General features: G+C 33.5%; 1 pseudogene across 1 annotated transcript; it reads left to right on the top strand.

The window, feature by feature from the left end:
- Window positions 1-13,573: 13,573 nt before the first annotated feature.
- On the top strand, window positions 13,574-15,096 carry LOC105876423 (eukaryotic translation initiation factor 3 subunit E pseudogene; annotated as a pseudogene). The gene has a single exon (XR_001156460.2). The product of XR_001156460.2 is annotated as a eukaryotic translation initiation factor 3 subunit E pseudogene (transcript).
- Window positions 15,097-15,568: the final 472 nt, after the last annotated feature.

Here is a 15,568-nt window from a genome sequence, read left to right as displayed (position 1 = left end):
TATCAGAAAGTATAAAAATAAAATGTAGAAAATATCTTCCAATAAATAAGGAGATATGACATACCCACGTAAATTGAACTGTAAATACTTTCATGCTAAATAATCTCTCACCATCCAAAGCAAAACTAATAGAATTACCAGAAATAAATAAAAACTACAGTAATAAATATGTGATTTACACACAACTCTCTCAGAAACTGATAGTTCACCTAAACACAAATATCAAAAGTATAGAGAAGATTGGAATAGCAAAATCCCAAGATTGATCTCATAACTCTATATTGACTCATCATCTCCAAAAATAAAGAATATAATTTTTTTCCAAGAACACATAAAATACCTAACAATTTAGCCACTCTTTTGATTATAAGGAAGTTTCCATTCTTTTCTGTAAGTATTAGTATCCGATGATACTGGAATTAACTTTCAAATAAACCATAAAAGGGAAAAAACCTTCAGAAACTTTAAAATATAACTTTCTTTTTAAATATCTTCTTTGTGTAAAATGTATTCAGAATGGAATTCACAAAACTGAATAACAAAAACTTTTGTTTTGAAGGTAAAGTGGGACTGCTTATGAACTTATGGTCTTAGAGACATGTAGGTTTTTAAATGGTTGAAAGTAAATGAGTTAAACTTTTGGTTTGCAGTATAGAAAAAAAAATGGCACGGGGGAAAAAATAAATACAAAAGCTTTTCATAACTCCTGGAGAAGTGAACAATGCCTGTTTTTCTTATGAAGGGATTAATAAGACATGACATCTTTATTTCAAACGTCATTTGAATTTGTTGCAAGAAACCCAAAGCAAACAGAAAAATCCTCTCATATTAGGACGTAATGAATCTTTTGTGTTGATTGATTTTATATACTGAATTAAAAAGTTTATAAAATATATTAGATTTTATTTGGCAGTATATTTTGGATTTTATTGAATAAAATGAGCTTCTCAATATACAACATCAGAGCCATAGAAATAAAATTTGGAACTTACACATTGCTAGGCATTTTCATCAAAAAAATATTCAGTTTATGATTTTTCTTGTTAAAATGTTTGAAATATTTCTCTTTCATTTTAAAAGTTTCTTCTTTTTTTTTGTTTTTTGCTTTAGAGTACAATTTTTGGTGCATACATAATACTGTTTCTCATAAGCAAAGATGATACTAAAGATGAAATAGTGGGATAGTGGTAGGTCATTTACATTGAAAATGCTTATTTGTTCCCCAAAGTATATATTTAACCAATCCCTATTCCAACAAATCATCCTTTCCTCACTGGGACAATGCTAAGCAGCAGGAACCTTGGTAGCCAACCTCTGGGATAGCTCACAATGATCCCTGCCTCCTGGTACTTACTCCTTTGTAACTCCTCCCAAATTGTACCTGAGTTTTCCATGTGACCAAAAAACATAAGAAGGAAGTGATGGTAAGTGAATTCTAACGACAGATTATTACAACAAGAACAACAACAACAAAACCCATCATTTCACTTTGGGGAAATCTGCAACTATAAAAAATTTCTGCATATACTTCCTTTGTCTGTCTCAGAACTCCTCGGTTGAAAGAAGCCATATCATGGAAAGCCTTACAAAAGCTCAGGATGGTGTATTATTTGGATGGCATATTATTTAAAGAGATTCATTAAATTTTACTTTTTTTTTCAAAAAGGATGAATTCTGATGGCTCAATTCATGAGGTGAGATGGTTGCTGGATATTTGTATTTGGTTCAGTTAAACTGACTTAGAACTTGGAATTCAGAAGTCAATTTTTGGTATTGCTCAATTACTAAGCAAAAATAGATGAATTATCTTCAGTTTTACCCTGGATTCAGATAATAAGTTTTATGCAATTCCAACTTGTTTCTTGCCGATAGTATCATTCAGTGTCAAGTCGAGAATGCAGAAATCACTCTTGAGTTTCCAAATAGAGAAGAATGTAATGCAGGAAATCAGTTGCAAAGTTGTTAGATGGGCTGGAGAAGCAAAAGGGAAAAGGATTTATCAGCAATTAGGAGGCTGTTTTAGCCCTGGGCTAGAAAGGGATGTGACTCTTGCAGCTGCAGTTTCTGCCTGAAACCATAGCATTGCTGCTGCCAGGAGTTGCAAAGAGAAGCCTGAACTCCTGGGGGCTGCATGGAGATTGCTTTCTATTGGATTCAATTCCTGTTTTAGTTCCATGCTGCCACTGGAATTCTCTAGGTGCAAATGGAGATAGAGAATGTGCTTTTGAGGTTTCCTCCTCAAATATAATACAGAGACAAGCTCAAAGGAGCACAGGAAGCAAACTGAGAGCCAACAGGCACACATGACAGGTCCAGCAATAAATTATATTGAAACAGAGTTATTTTATGGATCATGAATAAAACATATGTGTATGTTTTTTCCTAATAGAAACTTTTTAAAAACAATTTTACATGCAAGTGTAACTAAACATATGGCAGTTTGACCTTTACTTAATTTTTAAGCTTTATCACATTCCTATAGCCTCCTATACATCTGGTTTTTCTCCTCAATCCTACAGATATCCGTGCCTAAGCCAAAAAATCCCAGAGAAACAGGAAAGAGTCATTTGGGAAGCAAAGCGCTCAACCTTCTAGGTAATTTCCATGAAACACATGTTCTTCCTCTTGTCTAAGATTAATCCCATCACCCCTGCTCTGTATCTCATAATCTTGTTCTTCTCGGGGACCTCCCTTTACCTATGTTAATTCAGTTATTCACCATGTAATCATATTGATCGTTCCCTCTTCTTTTGGTTCCTGCCTACATATAAACACTTTAAATTTTCTCCGACCATAAAAATTAATATTTGACCCAAGATGCCAATTAGTTACACTCCTCTCTATTTCCATTCAAATGAGTTTGTTGAGAATTTTGCATAAACTCCCAATCTCCACTTGCTTACTTCTTATTCTTGCTTACTTCTCATTCCCTCTATCAGTTTGGTTTAGTATTCATCTCCACTACTACATTGAAACTACTTTAGGAATGAGGTTCACCAGTAACCTCATTGTGTTATTGTTTTGCCCATCACAGTGAATATGTCACTACAGCTGTTGGTACTTTTAGCTCAAGTTCTTCCTTTTGTAGATATCTTCTGTGATCTCTTTGAAAAATCACTCTGCTGTTACTCCTTTCTGTGTTTGTTGATTCTTCTCATGTGTTCCTCTGGGTTTTGCCCATGTCATAAGTATTTACCACTGAATATTCTTCAAAGAAATCTCATCCCATCTTGTGACTTGAACTAGTAGTCTATGCCAGAAATGCCTCAAGCTATATCCTTGGTTGGTGAGTTTCAAATTACAATATCAAATTGTTTTCAGCATATAAACAACCTACATGTCACAGAGATGTTGCTCAACACGATATGCTAAAAATGGAGCTTGCTATTAAATCTCTACAAATCTTCCCATCCAAATGTACATCACTTCTAAATGAACAGCAGCACCATTCTCTTAACTCTGAATACCATGAACTTTATTGACATCAACGTCTTCATGATTTTTATCATCCACGTCATTCTGAAACCGAATCTTATTTATTCTACCCCTTAATATTTAACAGAGCCATATATTTCTTGGTATCCTTACTGCTAATAACTTATTTTGTATTATACTATGGACAATGTTTTGCATAGTCTCTCTGCATTCAGTCTCCTCTTCCTCTAATACATGAATGATATTTGTGAAACATAAATACAACTGACAATTACCACCATTATTTTCCTCCATTGACTATAGAAACCATTTGATATCAAGCTCAAGTTCATTAGCTCCTAAGAGTATCATGGAAGAGACTGGATTCTTCTTTTTTCCTTATCTTCCTGTTATTTTCTCTTGAGTACTTTACACTTTGATACTCTAGTCACTCAAGTAATGCATGCTCTGAACTTCACACATCCTGCCTTCTTATTTTCCCACCTTCTTTCCTGATCTCTGTACCTAAAGTCACATTCCCTGCCAGTCCCTCAGGTCAGGAATTACCTTCCCCTAGAGAGTAGAAAACATTACCTTCCCCTAGAAAATATCTTGACCTTCCCTTCACCTCAGGCTGATAGTTGCTCTTCTGCAGAATTTTGTTTATGATCCATACTAACTTTAAATAAATTTTATTACAGATTTCTGAATATTCATTGATTCTAAGTGCCTTGAAGAGATTCTATATTTTTGATATTTGAATTAATTTCATGACCTAAGAGAAAGATTATATAATAGATGAATAAGTAAGTGAAAGAACGTATATTGAATTAATTCAACTTATGTATCAAATGCTTGCAAACTACTGAGCCTTGTGCAGGTGTTGGGATCCCAGGATTGAAGAATTCAGACTCATTGCTGGTTTTCTTATCTATTTTATGCATAAGACTACATACTCTTTGAAAGCAGAATGAGGTTTATCAATTCTATACCTTATACCATTTAATAGATAACTTCTGAAAGACAGAAAAACTGAGATAACTTTTGCAGTTACACATCCAACTTGTAAAGAGTATTGCTTTTGATATACTCCACTTTCAGATTAAAGGTTCTTAACATTCATTTCTCCTATTATAAAAGAAAAGATCTATTACTAATCCTATAATCTACTTTAGAGTGTCCTAGGTATCTAAAATAGTCCTCTATCCTAATATCAAGGGTGGCCTCAATTTTCTTTGGTCTTCTAAGACTGATATCCTTTTAATGAACAAAATGGCTTTATGATCTAAAAATAAAGGGTATAGGTTAAACATAATTCTCAAATATAGAAGCTAGGAGATTAGAAAACATTAGGAACAAGTGTGCTGGGATTTACTAATGAGTCATCTATATTTATGAGCCAGTTTGTCATAACATCAATAGGAAAGTGGTACAGACTTTATTGTGGTGAATAGAATATAATCTTGCTAAATTCTGTGTTCCAGATTTTTTAAGGTTTTATAGAATTCTATAGACTTCAGACTAATAGAGTAAAGACAAAGTAAGGATTTATGCCATTTTATTATAGAAATGACATAAGAAATAGAAGACATAAGAATGACACTAATTAGCAACAACAACAGCAACAAAAATGGAGATATGCCTTTCCTCACCTCAGCAAATAGTTTAAATAGGTCAATGCCATGTACTTGGTGAATACGTAATGTTACATTTTAAAATATAAATTTGTTTGCTAATTTCTAAGGAATTTGGGGTAAGTTTAACTTCCAAACCAAAAAAAAATTTTTTTTTTGATAATTTGCTTTAACTTTGCTTTACTCAACATTTTTCTGATGTTCAACAGATAGAAGAGAGAAGGCATGATTATTCATGCACTAAATAAAGGGTGTTTAATTACAAATTTAGTTACTGACCTCAAAACCATTATGGTACTCAGTTGAACATAATTTTCTTTCTAATTACCTGAATAAATTGCTGTGTTCATTTTACATTGCTTTTTGATTTCACTTTGCCTATTGTTTGTTCTCAAACCTGACTGACAATATCCTCAAGATGCTTTTCATTGGAGGCATTTCATTTTCTTTGATGGAAATGAATGGTTTAAAGTGATTTTATTCTGTTCTCTCACACATAATAAAAGAGAAAATGACCATCATATTCTGGAAACCATTTTTATAAGATATAACCAGAAATGCTGAAAGAAAGAATGAGGACAAAGTTTTTCAAAAATCCAGCAAAAAATGTGAACTAATTTTCTTTTGAAATTTTGTAAGTAGGCTTCATAGCTGTAGTACAGGCACATACATTTATTTTACTCTATTAAAATATTTTAGCAGATAATTGATAGTTGTCAAATAATTTTAGCATAATTTTTCTAATAATATTTCTTTATAAGATTATGCTTTGGGGATGTTACTGTTAGCAACACCCATCTTCAAGATCCCTGATTCATCAAATAAGATGTTTTATTTTAGAGCTATATAGATTATTTCTTAATGGTCTGCTAACTGGAAAGTAAATAACAAGTTTCTGTCTCTGAGTGTTCATTTCATACACAAATTATTTGTCGATTACCACATGTAAGAAAATGAGTTAAATTCATGTGAAATATGTTTACGTTTAGATAACTACTATGCAATATAGAGTGAAAAATAATTTTTATTGGTCAGAATAGCTTAGTCATAAAATGTATATCTAGAGTGAATTCTCTTTAACCTAGAATATTATTAAACATTTTCACCATAAGTGAGATGTAATGCAAATATTTTACATGCAAAGCACCTGTAACTATTTACCCTTTGTGTTTTTGAAGAAAATAAAACAAATATTGTCAAACTTTCAAGGATAATAAATAAGTGAGTCATATATTTGCTTTTGGTGGACAAAATAAGGCACCAGAAACATCTATGACCTGATCATAGAATGAGACAATTATCATAAGCAAGGAATGACATTCAACCTATTCCTTATATGTGAGCATTCCAGTTACAATCCAAGAGAAGCCAGTGTCATCATATTCATGACCAGTCAAACACAGCTATGTGATGGGAAATTGCTGCACTGTGAGAGGATCCGACCCTGAATGAGGGTAGAGGAGAAGGATAAATAGCTTGTTTTACTAGGCTATCAATAAATTATACTCTTTTTAAATTTTTTTGTATTAAGAAAGCTTAATTTTTGTGAATCATATGGATAAGATAATTCAGGCTATTTTAAATTATTTAAGCCATGTTAATTTTCAGTGGTATCAGTCTTAACAATTGTAAGTCAATACCCTAGAATTTAATTTTTAAAATTAGTTATATAAATGATAAACCTGGTTCAGACCCATTGACTGAAAAAAAAAAGTAAGAAAAAGAAAGAAATTGAAGTCGAAACCAAAAGCACGCAAATACCAGAAGTCAGAAAAATTCATGTAGAAAGATGTTCACCATAGATTATTTATTTAAAATAAAAACCTACAGAAGCAATCAAGATGCCCAATAGCAGAAAATAATAAGTAGATAACATATGATATAGCCATTGCATGAAAATATATAAAGATTATAAATATTTTCTGATTTGAAAATATATGAACATTATCACAATATAATGGTAAATAAAAATTGGAAAAAATACTAGACACAAAGTGAAACAGGACTGTAAGAAAGTACACTATTTTGTTTGGCTAATAAACTTTTACATTTTAAAACATATTTATTCAGGTTTACAGAAGAATTATGAAGATAGTACAGAGAGTTCCGATATACCCCACTCTTAGTTCCCCTATTAGTAATATCTTACATTAATATGGCATATTTGTCAGTTAATAAAATAATATTGATATAGTATTAAGTAAATAATTTGTTCCGATGTCTTTAATTTTTACCCATTTATTGTTTTCTGTTGCTGGTTCCAATGTTGGTTATATATTACATTTAGTTGCCATGTTTCTTCAGGCTCCACTGGACTATAACTGTTTCTCAGATTTTCCTTGTGCTTGATGACATTATCAGTTTTGACGAGTGCTGGACAGGTATTTTATAGAATGTAACTCAATTGGAATCTGTATAATGTTTTTCTCATGATCAGCCTGTGATTAGGGATTCTTGGGAGGTCAAGTTCCAATTTCCATCTTCTAATATCAAGGATAGATACTATCAATATTAGCAGGATCTGTCACTGTTGCTGTTATCTTTGAACATCTAGCATAGGTAGGTTTGCCAGGTTTCTCCATGATAAAGTACGTCCCCTTTCTTTCTATACCGTACATTTTGGGAGGAAGTCGCTCTGCATAGCCCACACTTAAGGAGTAGGGAGCTTATATTCCTTTTATTACCAGGGTAAAATATCTACATAAATTATTATTTGAAATTCTCATGTATGGAATATTTGTCTATTCTCCTTCATTTATTTATTCATCCAATCATTTATATAACATATCATTTAGAAATAGTTATCACTTTGTTATAGGATAAATTATTTTTATTCAAAAATATTCGAGTCTTTATAATGAGCCCATAAAAATTACTTCTAAATATTTACTTTCCTTATTAAGGAACTCTTGGCAGCTTATAATAGCCCTTGCCTTGTTCCTGATATCTGATTCAAGGATCCTTACCCAGAACTCCCATACATTTCTTTCATCTGAGGACTTGGTAAATTCATCCTTAAAATATTTTGTCCACATGATTCCTTGAGATTATCAACAAGGATACATAGTCAATAATATTTGAGCAAAATGAGGAATAGTGTTTTTAGTTGTATATTTTTGTTTGTATCCATTTTATTCCTGTCATTGCTAACCTCGGCTTTCCCTTAATAAGCACATTATAAAAATGTGTTTCCTACTTATGAACCATAGTGTTAATCTTGTTTGGAATTGTGGCTGCTTAACATTGGTTTTTAAAATTAATATATGCATGCCATATTTAAAAAGAGAAATGTCCAGAAGGTCCAAAATAAATATACTCCTATGCCTCTATGAAGTGTTATCACACAGCATCTTGTGATAGCTGGTCATCAAAATAGTGAAATACTACCTTTTCCACAACGAAGTTTCTATTTTATGTCTGCACTGTAAAGTTTTCTTTGGTTATATAGAATGTTTATGAAATATGCTAAACTTGGGTAGAAAAGTACAAGTAAAAGCAAATTTACTTTTTTTCCTACTGACTTAAAGAAAACTTTTCAAGACTTTTTCCTCCCCAACCTGTCACACACAAACACACACACACACACACACACACACACACACACACACACACACACACCCCTCTAGTATCCCATAGCTTTTCCAGTTTATTCTGAAGTCTCATTCAAGTAAAAATTCTCCATTCCTCTCAACCTAATCTGAAAATTCCACAAAGCAGCAGTGGCAAAAAGGAACAGCCTTTATCTTCCCCATTATTTCTCTACTTGGCTTTTTCCTTCCTTTTCCTCTGCTTCTCTTCCTCTCCCTTACCTTCCCTTTCCTTTCCCTTTTCTCTTGCTTCCCCCACTGTCTTTCTCCTCTGGCCTTCTTTGTCTCAATTTCTTTCTCCTTCTCCTCCTCTAATTACTAGGCTACTTCTGATGGTTGTTCTAGGTAGGAAAGAAGCAAAGAAGCAAAGAGGGAAACATATCTTCCTGAAATAGTTCTGTTTAAATATGATGTTTTTGGTTTTCTGTGCTGCAGATATGAATATTCTAACTCTTTTTCTCTTCATTGGCCTTTATAGATCTATTAAGGACTCCCACACCACACCCACCCTGTGTATCACTATTCCTGATGGTGATTTTATCAAAAGTTAATTCCGTAATGACCTGTGTCCCTGCATTTCATGGAATACCAGCACAGAACTACTTTTTCCTGTAGTTATCTCACTCCTCACAGAGTCCTCTCAAGTAAGGTCTTTTAAATAAAGTGCTAGCCCAGCTAGTTCTATAGTAAACTAAGTGAATCAGTTATGCCCTCATACGAACATCCCTACCAAGCCTTTTGTAGTTGGGCCTAGCCATGAACACTACCACATTTGATAATTCAGGTTATTACCTGAGCAATCTAAATATATTAACATTGCTACTTAGAGTTAGATTATAATATGGCCCACATGACCACTGGCATGAAAGTGTTAATTACTGACATTAAATTGAATATGTTTTATTGTACGATTAAAGCTTGAAGTCTCTCACAAAAGGAGTAGAGTATATAATCTACTACATGATAGAAAAGATACAATTCAAAAGTCATACAAAGAAAGGTCAGATGAAGAGTGATAATGTAGGGGCACACAAGTCCAGAGAAAATCTACTCCTACATAATAGTGAATAAAAGTGCAAATTTAGCTCTGAAATAGAGTGACTGTTTTTAAATACAGTTGATGAACATTAGTGTTTAAAATCTGAACTATGGAAATTCACCTACTTGAGATTAAGAATTCTTTATAATGGTATATCTCTTTAAATTCCAAATTTTGTAGAATATAATTTTAGCGGTCAAATTTCAGTGCATTGTCATAATCATAATACATTAAAATGTATTTACCATTCACCAATCATAGCCTATTATATGATTACATGTGTTTCCTCATTTTTTGTGTGTGTGTGTTTGTTTTTGTTTTGGAGACAGAGTGACAAACTGTTGCTTTGTCACCTCAGGTAGAGTACAGTGGCATCATCATAGCTCACTGCAACCTCAAACTCCTGAGTTCAAGCGATTCTTCTGCCTCAGCCTCCTGAATAGCTAGGACTACAGGCTACAGGCCCATGCCACTACATGCCCCAGCTAATTTTTCTATATTCAGTATAGATGGGGTCTTGTTCTTGCTCAGGCAGGTCTCAAACTCCTGACCTCAGGGAATCTTCCTGTCTTGGCATCCCAGAGTGCTAAGATTACAGGAGTGAGCCACTGTGCCTGGCCTGTACCTTCTTTTAATTACATAAATATCATTCTTCCTTTCTTACATTTAGAACATAGATTTCAAAATGACTCATATGAACAAAGTATTACATATTAAATTCATTTGTATATTATTTTTGGATTTATGTTTTGTTCTCCTTTACATTTGTTTTCCTCCTATAACCTGGCAACTTTGTCAACTTGCAATTATATAATCAAAAATTAAGATTTAACATACATAAGGTCAAGAAAAATGAATATATGATTTAGGTATTTTGTTTTCTTTTTCTATTTCTTTCTTTGGGACATTCTATAGCCTCTGTTGTAATGTTGGAAGTCCAACACCATATCTCTATAGTGAAATTCAACAAAACACAATCACTGAGGGTCTATATCTCTTTAATAATTCCAATAGTTAAGTATTTGTTGTGCATTTAACATGTACTTTCAGTTGTTCTAAATCCTGATGCAAAGATAAATAAAACATTGTTTCTAACACAGGGGATGTCACAGCCTGAGGGGAAATAAAATAGGCTTGTACTTCTTCCTGAATTCATCCTTTGCTTCATTTTGGGAGCCCTTGATAACTCCCTGCAGTGTATTTTTTCCTACAAATAATCCAGAGGTGAATTAGAAGGCATTTACCTAGTTAATGGCTCATATTCTGTTGCTCTTTGTAGTATCACTCTTGCTACTAGCCAGTATTGAAACTAGCAGTCCAATTTTAGTGACTGAATGCACTCTGTGCTCCTGAATTCTAGTCATTCTGATGTATCTCAGTTATTGACCATGACTTATAACTTGGCACCACTTAATGAGTTCCAGAGCTGGTAACCCACCTTATACCCAGGCCCCTACAAAAGTTGTTTTAAATTTTCTCATTGCTAGAGTGCTAGAGTTTTTCTTTCTTATGTTGCCCTGTGACTGGGACCCTACTTAAACTCACCAATCTACCAAATAAGAGCCACTTGCCTGTCAACCTATGGGAAGGGTGATCTCAGTGAAGAAAGCGTGTCTTTCTTAATATAGTCTTTGTAGCACCAGAATTTAGCATAAGATCTAGCAAAGAATAAACAATTCACATTTTTTATTAAAGTACTAGTACATAAATTAAATTTTCAAATGTTTGTTATTGCCTGTTCCCTCATTTTCTTTGCCATTTTTTCAGACCTCAGTTTCATGTTGTTACAACATTAAGACAGTATACTGTCCTGCTAGACACGTGTCCATACTTTACTTACTTTCAGCTTTTCCTGGTTAGTTATACTTCAATAACCTGTATAATTTTAGTTTTTGCATCTTCCAATTTTCCCTCTTTCTATAAACACCCGAATGCCTCTCATTAATATTTTGTAGTATCACCAGGAAATTACATGAGCACAATATTATGATGCTAATAATGACAGTAAGAACTGATATTTTAGAACAGAATAATGTGTGATAATTATGCCTGAAGGGATCAGAGAAGATATCATAAAAAAGATATTTTGAAGGCTTAAAAAGATATTTTCCAGTTCAATAGCAGGGGAGTAGTTAACTTTGCTTTAAAGAAAAACTCTTCAGACACATGAGAAAGAACACTATAACCAGGCAACAATAATTAGTTTTGTATAGTTACACTGTGGAAATAATTCTGAAGAGTGAGGGAGATGGGACTGTGTATTAGGCTAAGACTGTGAAGAACCTGTTATAAAATGATAACAGATTTGAACTTTATCCTTTGGTAAATGCTTTTATTATGAGAGATTAAAAGGATCAGATCTGTGTTTTAGAAACATACCACTCATGTTACTGTGATGCTGGATTTGAGAAAAAAGAGCAAAGAGTCAGTAATACCACTTATACAGGGGCACTGCCAAAGAACAAAACATGTTGCCGTGGGCCTGAATTAGGTCCTGTTGGGAAAAAAACGTGATAGAAATAATATTGAGTTTTTTATGTGGGAAGTATGTGAAATAAAAGGGTCAAATATTATTTCATTAATTTATTCAATGAGTTGCATATACCAAGAAATGTGCGATATAAGGCTAGAGGAACAAACAAAACTGACAACCCCCCTTGATCATATAATATTTAATGTCTGATAGGGGAGAGAAGTATTAAACAAATACACAACATAAATATAATATGGAAAATGAAGATACATACTATGAAGGAAATGAGTGAGAAAGGTGATAAGAGCAAAAGAATAATAGCAATTTTAAATGTAAGGCCTAAATGAGAACTGAAATTGAGACAGAAAGTCTTGCAGATGCCTGGCGAAGAACATTCTAGGCCAGAGGGAAAGGTAAGTGGGAAAGTTATTTAGATGGAGCAGAATGAATGAGCAGAAGCATAATGAGAGATAAAGTCAGAGAGCAGAGAGATTTAAAAAAGATGTTTCTACATGGTCAGTATTGTATTTAATTCAGTTACAGAATCAGAAGTAAATCCCTACTCTATGAATAGATTTTTAGTTAGATTTTGGAAAGGTTTGACTTTCTTGAAGAAAATCTCAGAGAAACATCCACTAAGCTAATGAAGGTTTGACCTGGCAGCTCAGTAGGCAGATCAGAGATACAGAATGGAACCATCTAACAAGTTTGAAAAATATTATTCATCCTAAAATTAAAAGAAAGGAAGGTTTGTGTCAAAAGCATAAAAAGGAGAGTTTTATTAAAGCAGATTGTGAACATTGAAAACGCTCCAGAGAAGTCTTATAGGTAAAAACTGAGGGGAAGACATTATATTTGGCAATTAGGTGGTTTTTAGTGACCTAAACATGAGCTCTTTTAATGGATTATAAGAGATAGATCACAATGGTCTGTGGAATGTGTGGAAGTAAGGGGAATGAAGGAAGATTAAGGATTGAGGATTTGGGGTTGTGAATGGATGGAGAAAGTTATACTTTGTTTCTTTGATCATTTTAAAAACACACTTGTTTACTCAGAGTTTTGTTCAATTTTGAAATTCTTAATTTCCATATATTATTTCTATTGAATTTAGTAAAAGGAGTTTCAAGGAACCTTCAAACTTGCCTTATTGTGCTGTAATTAATGGAATGATTTAACTAATAAGTGGAGTCTATGAATTTGTGATAGTAAAAAGAACATGTGATCTCAAGTTAAAAGACCTGAATTCCCAAACTGATTTTGGCAAAAGTATTGAGTAGAGTATTAGACTTCATTGAACTTTAGTTTATTATTGATGAAGATAGGGTACTTGTAATATCTACCTCAAAAAATTATCATGAACATCAAATCGGTGAATATATGTTTTCTTTTTAAGCAAAGACATTTAAACCTAAAAATGTTGGTTCTTGGAGCACAGACTTTCTTTTTCTTTGGCAAGATGGCGGAGTACGACTTGACTACTCGCATCGTGCACTTTTTGGATCAGCACCTGGTCTTTCCGCTCCTTGAGTTTCTGTCCGTAAAGGAGATATATAATGAAAAAGAATTGTTACAAGGGAAGTTGGATCTTCTTAGTGATACCAACATGGTAGACTTTGCTATGGATGTATACAAAAACCTTTATTCTGATGATATTCCTCATGCTTTGAGAGAAAAAAGAACCACAGTTGTTGCACAATTGAAACAGCTTCAGGCAGAAACAGAACCAATTGTGAAGATGTTTGAAGATCCAGAAACTACAAGACAAATGCAGTCAACCAGGGATGGTCGGATGCTGTTTGACTACCTAGCAGACAAGCATGGTTTTAGGCAGGAATATTTAGATACACTCTACAGATATGCGAAATTCCAATATGAATGTGGGAATTACTCAGGAGCAGCAGAATATCTTTATTTTTTTAGAGTGTTGGTTCCAGCAACAGATAGAAATGCTTTAAGTTCACTCTGGGGAAAACTGGCATCTGAAATCTTAATGCAGAATTGGGATGCAGCCATGGAAGACCTCACAAGGCTAAAGGAGACCATAGATAATAACTCTGTGAGTTCTCCACTCCAGTCTCTTCAGCAGCGAACATGGCTCATTCATTGGTCACTGTTTGTTTTCTTCAACCACTCCAAAGGTCGTGATAATATTATCGATCTCTTCCTTTACCAACCACAGTATCTTAATGCAATTCAGACAATGTGTCCACATATTCTTCGCTATTTGACTACAGCAGTCATAACAAACAAGGATGTTCGAAAACGCCGGCAAGTGCTAAAAGACTTAGTCAAGGTTATTCAACAGGAGTCTTACACATATAAAGACCCAATTACAGAATTCGTTGAATGCTTGTATGTTAACTTTGACTTTGATGGGGCTCAGAAAAAACTGAGGGAATGTGAGTCAGTACTTGTGAATGACTTCTTCTTGGTGGCTTGTCTTGAGGATTTCATTGAAAATGCCCGTCTCTTCATATTTGAGACTTTTTGTCGCATCCACCAGTGTATTAGCATTAACATGTTGGCAGATAAACTGAACATGACTCCTGAAGAAGCTGAAAGGTGGATTGTGAATTTGATCAGAAATGCAAGACTGGATGCCAAGATTGATTCTAAATTAGGGCATGTGGTTATGGGTAACAATGCAGTCTCACCCTATCAGCAAGTGATTGAAAAGACCAAAAGCCTTTCCTTTAGGAGCCAGATACTGGCCATGAATATTGAGAAGAAACTTAATCAGAATAGTAGGTCAGAGGCTCCTAACTGGGCAACTCAAGACTCTGGCTTCTACTGAAAAACTGTAAAGAAAAGATGAAAAAACTATAAAAGAAAGATGAAATATTAAAACCATTATAATGAAGGGTAACATACATTTTAGAAATAATTAAATATTGAATATAAATTTTGGAGAATTTGAATAAAATTGGCTATGGTGCATTTAAAAAAAAATGTTGGTTCTTGTTATTATTAGCAAAAATAGGTTTTAGAGAGGGACATTGGTGACTCATTTTATTGAGTGACAATTTATCTACCATTCATTTCAAGTAAGTCATACTTTCTAAATCTTAAACTTAGTATCTGTGAGGAAGTACTATAAACATAAATATCAACCAACCTAAAAATGTATAACTTTTCCCCTACCTTTGACCAATATTATTGTTTTAAAGTACTTGCAATTGATTTTTATTTTGTTTGTTTTGTTTTTTGTTGTTTTTTTGTATTTCAGAACTCTTCATTTTATTCTTTTTTTAAAATTTCAGGTTATTATGGGGGTACAAATTTTAAGGTTTCAAATAATGTCCTTGCCGTCCTCCTCTCACAAGTCTGAGCTTCAAGTGCGACCATCCCCCAGATGGTGTACATCCTACTCATTATGTATGTATATACCCGCCCCCTTCTCCCCCCTTCCGCCCACCCAATA

The sequence above is a fragment of the Microcebus murinus genome, chromosome 13 (assembly GCF_040939455.1).
Source record: "Microcebus murinus isolate Inina chromosome 13, M.murinus_Inina_mat1.0, whole genome shotgun sequence".
Classification (NCBI taxonomy): Eukaryota; Metazoa; Chordata; class Mammalia; order Primates; family Cheirogaleidae; genus Microcebus; species Microcebus murinus.
This window is presented reverse-complemented; position numbering and strand designations above follow the sequence as displayed.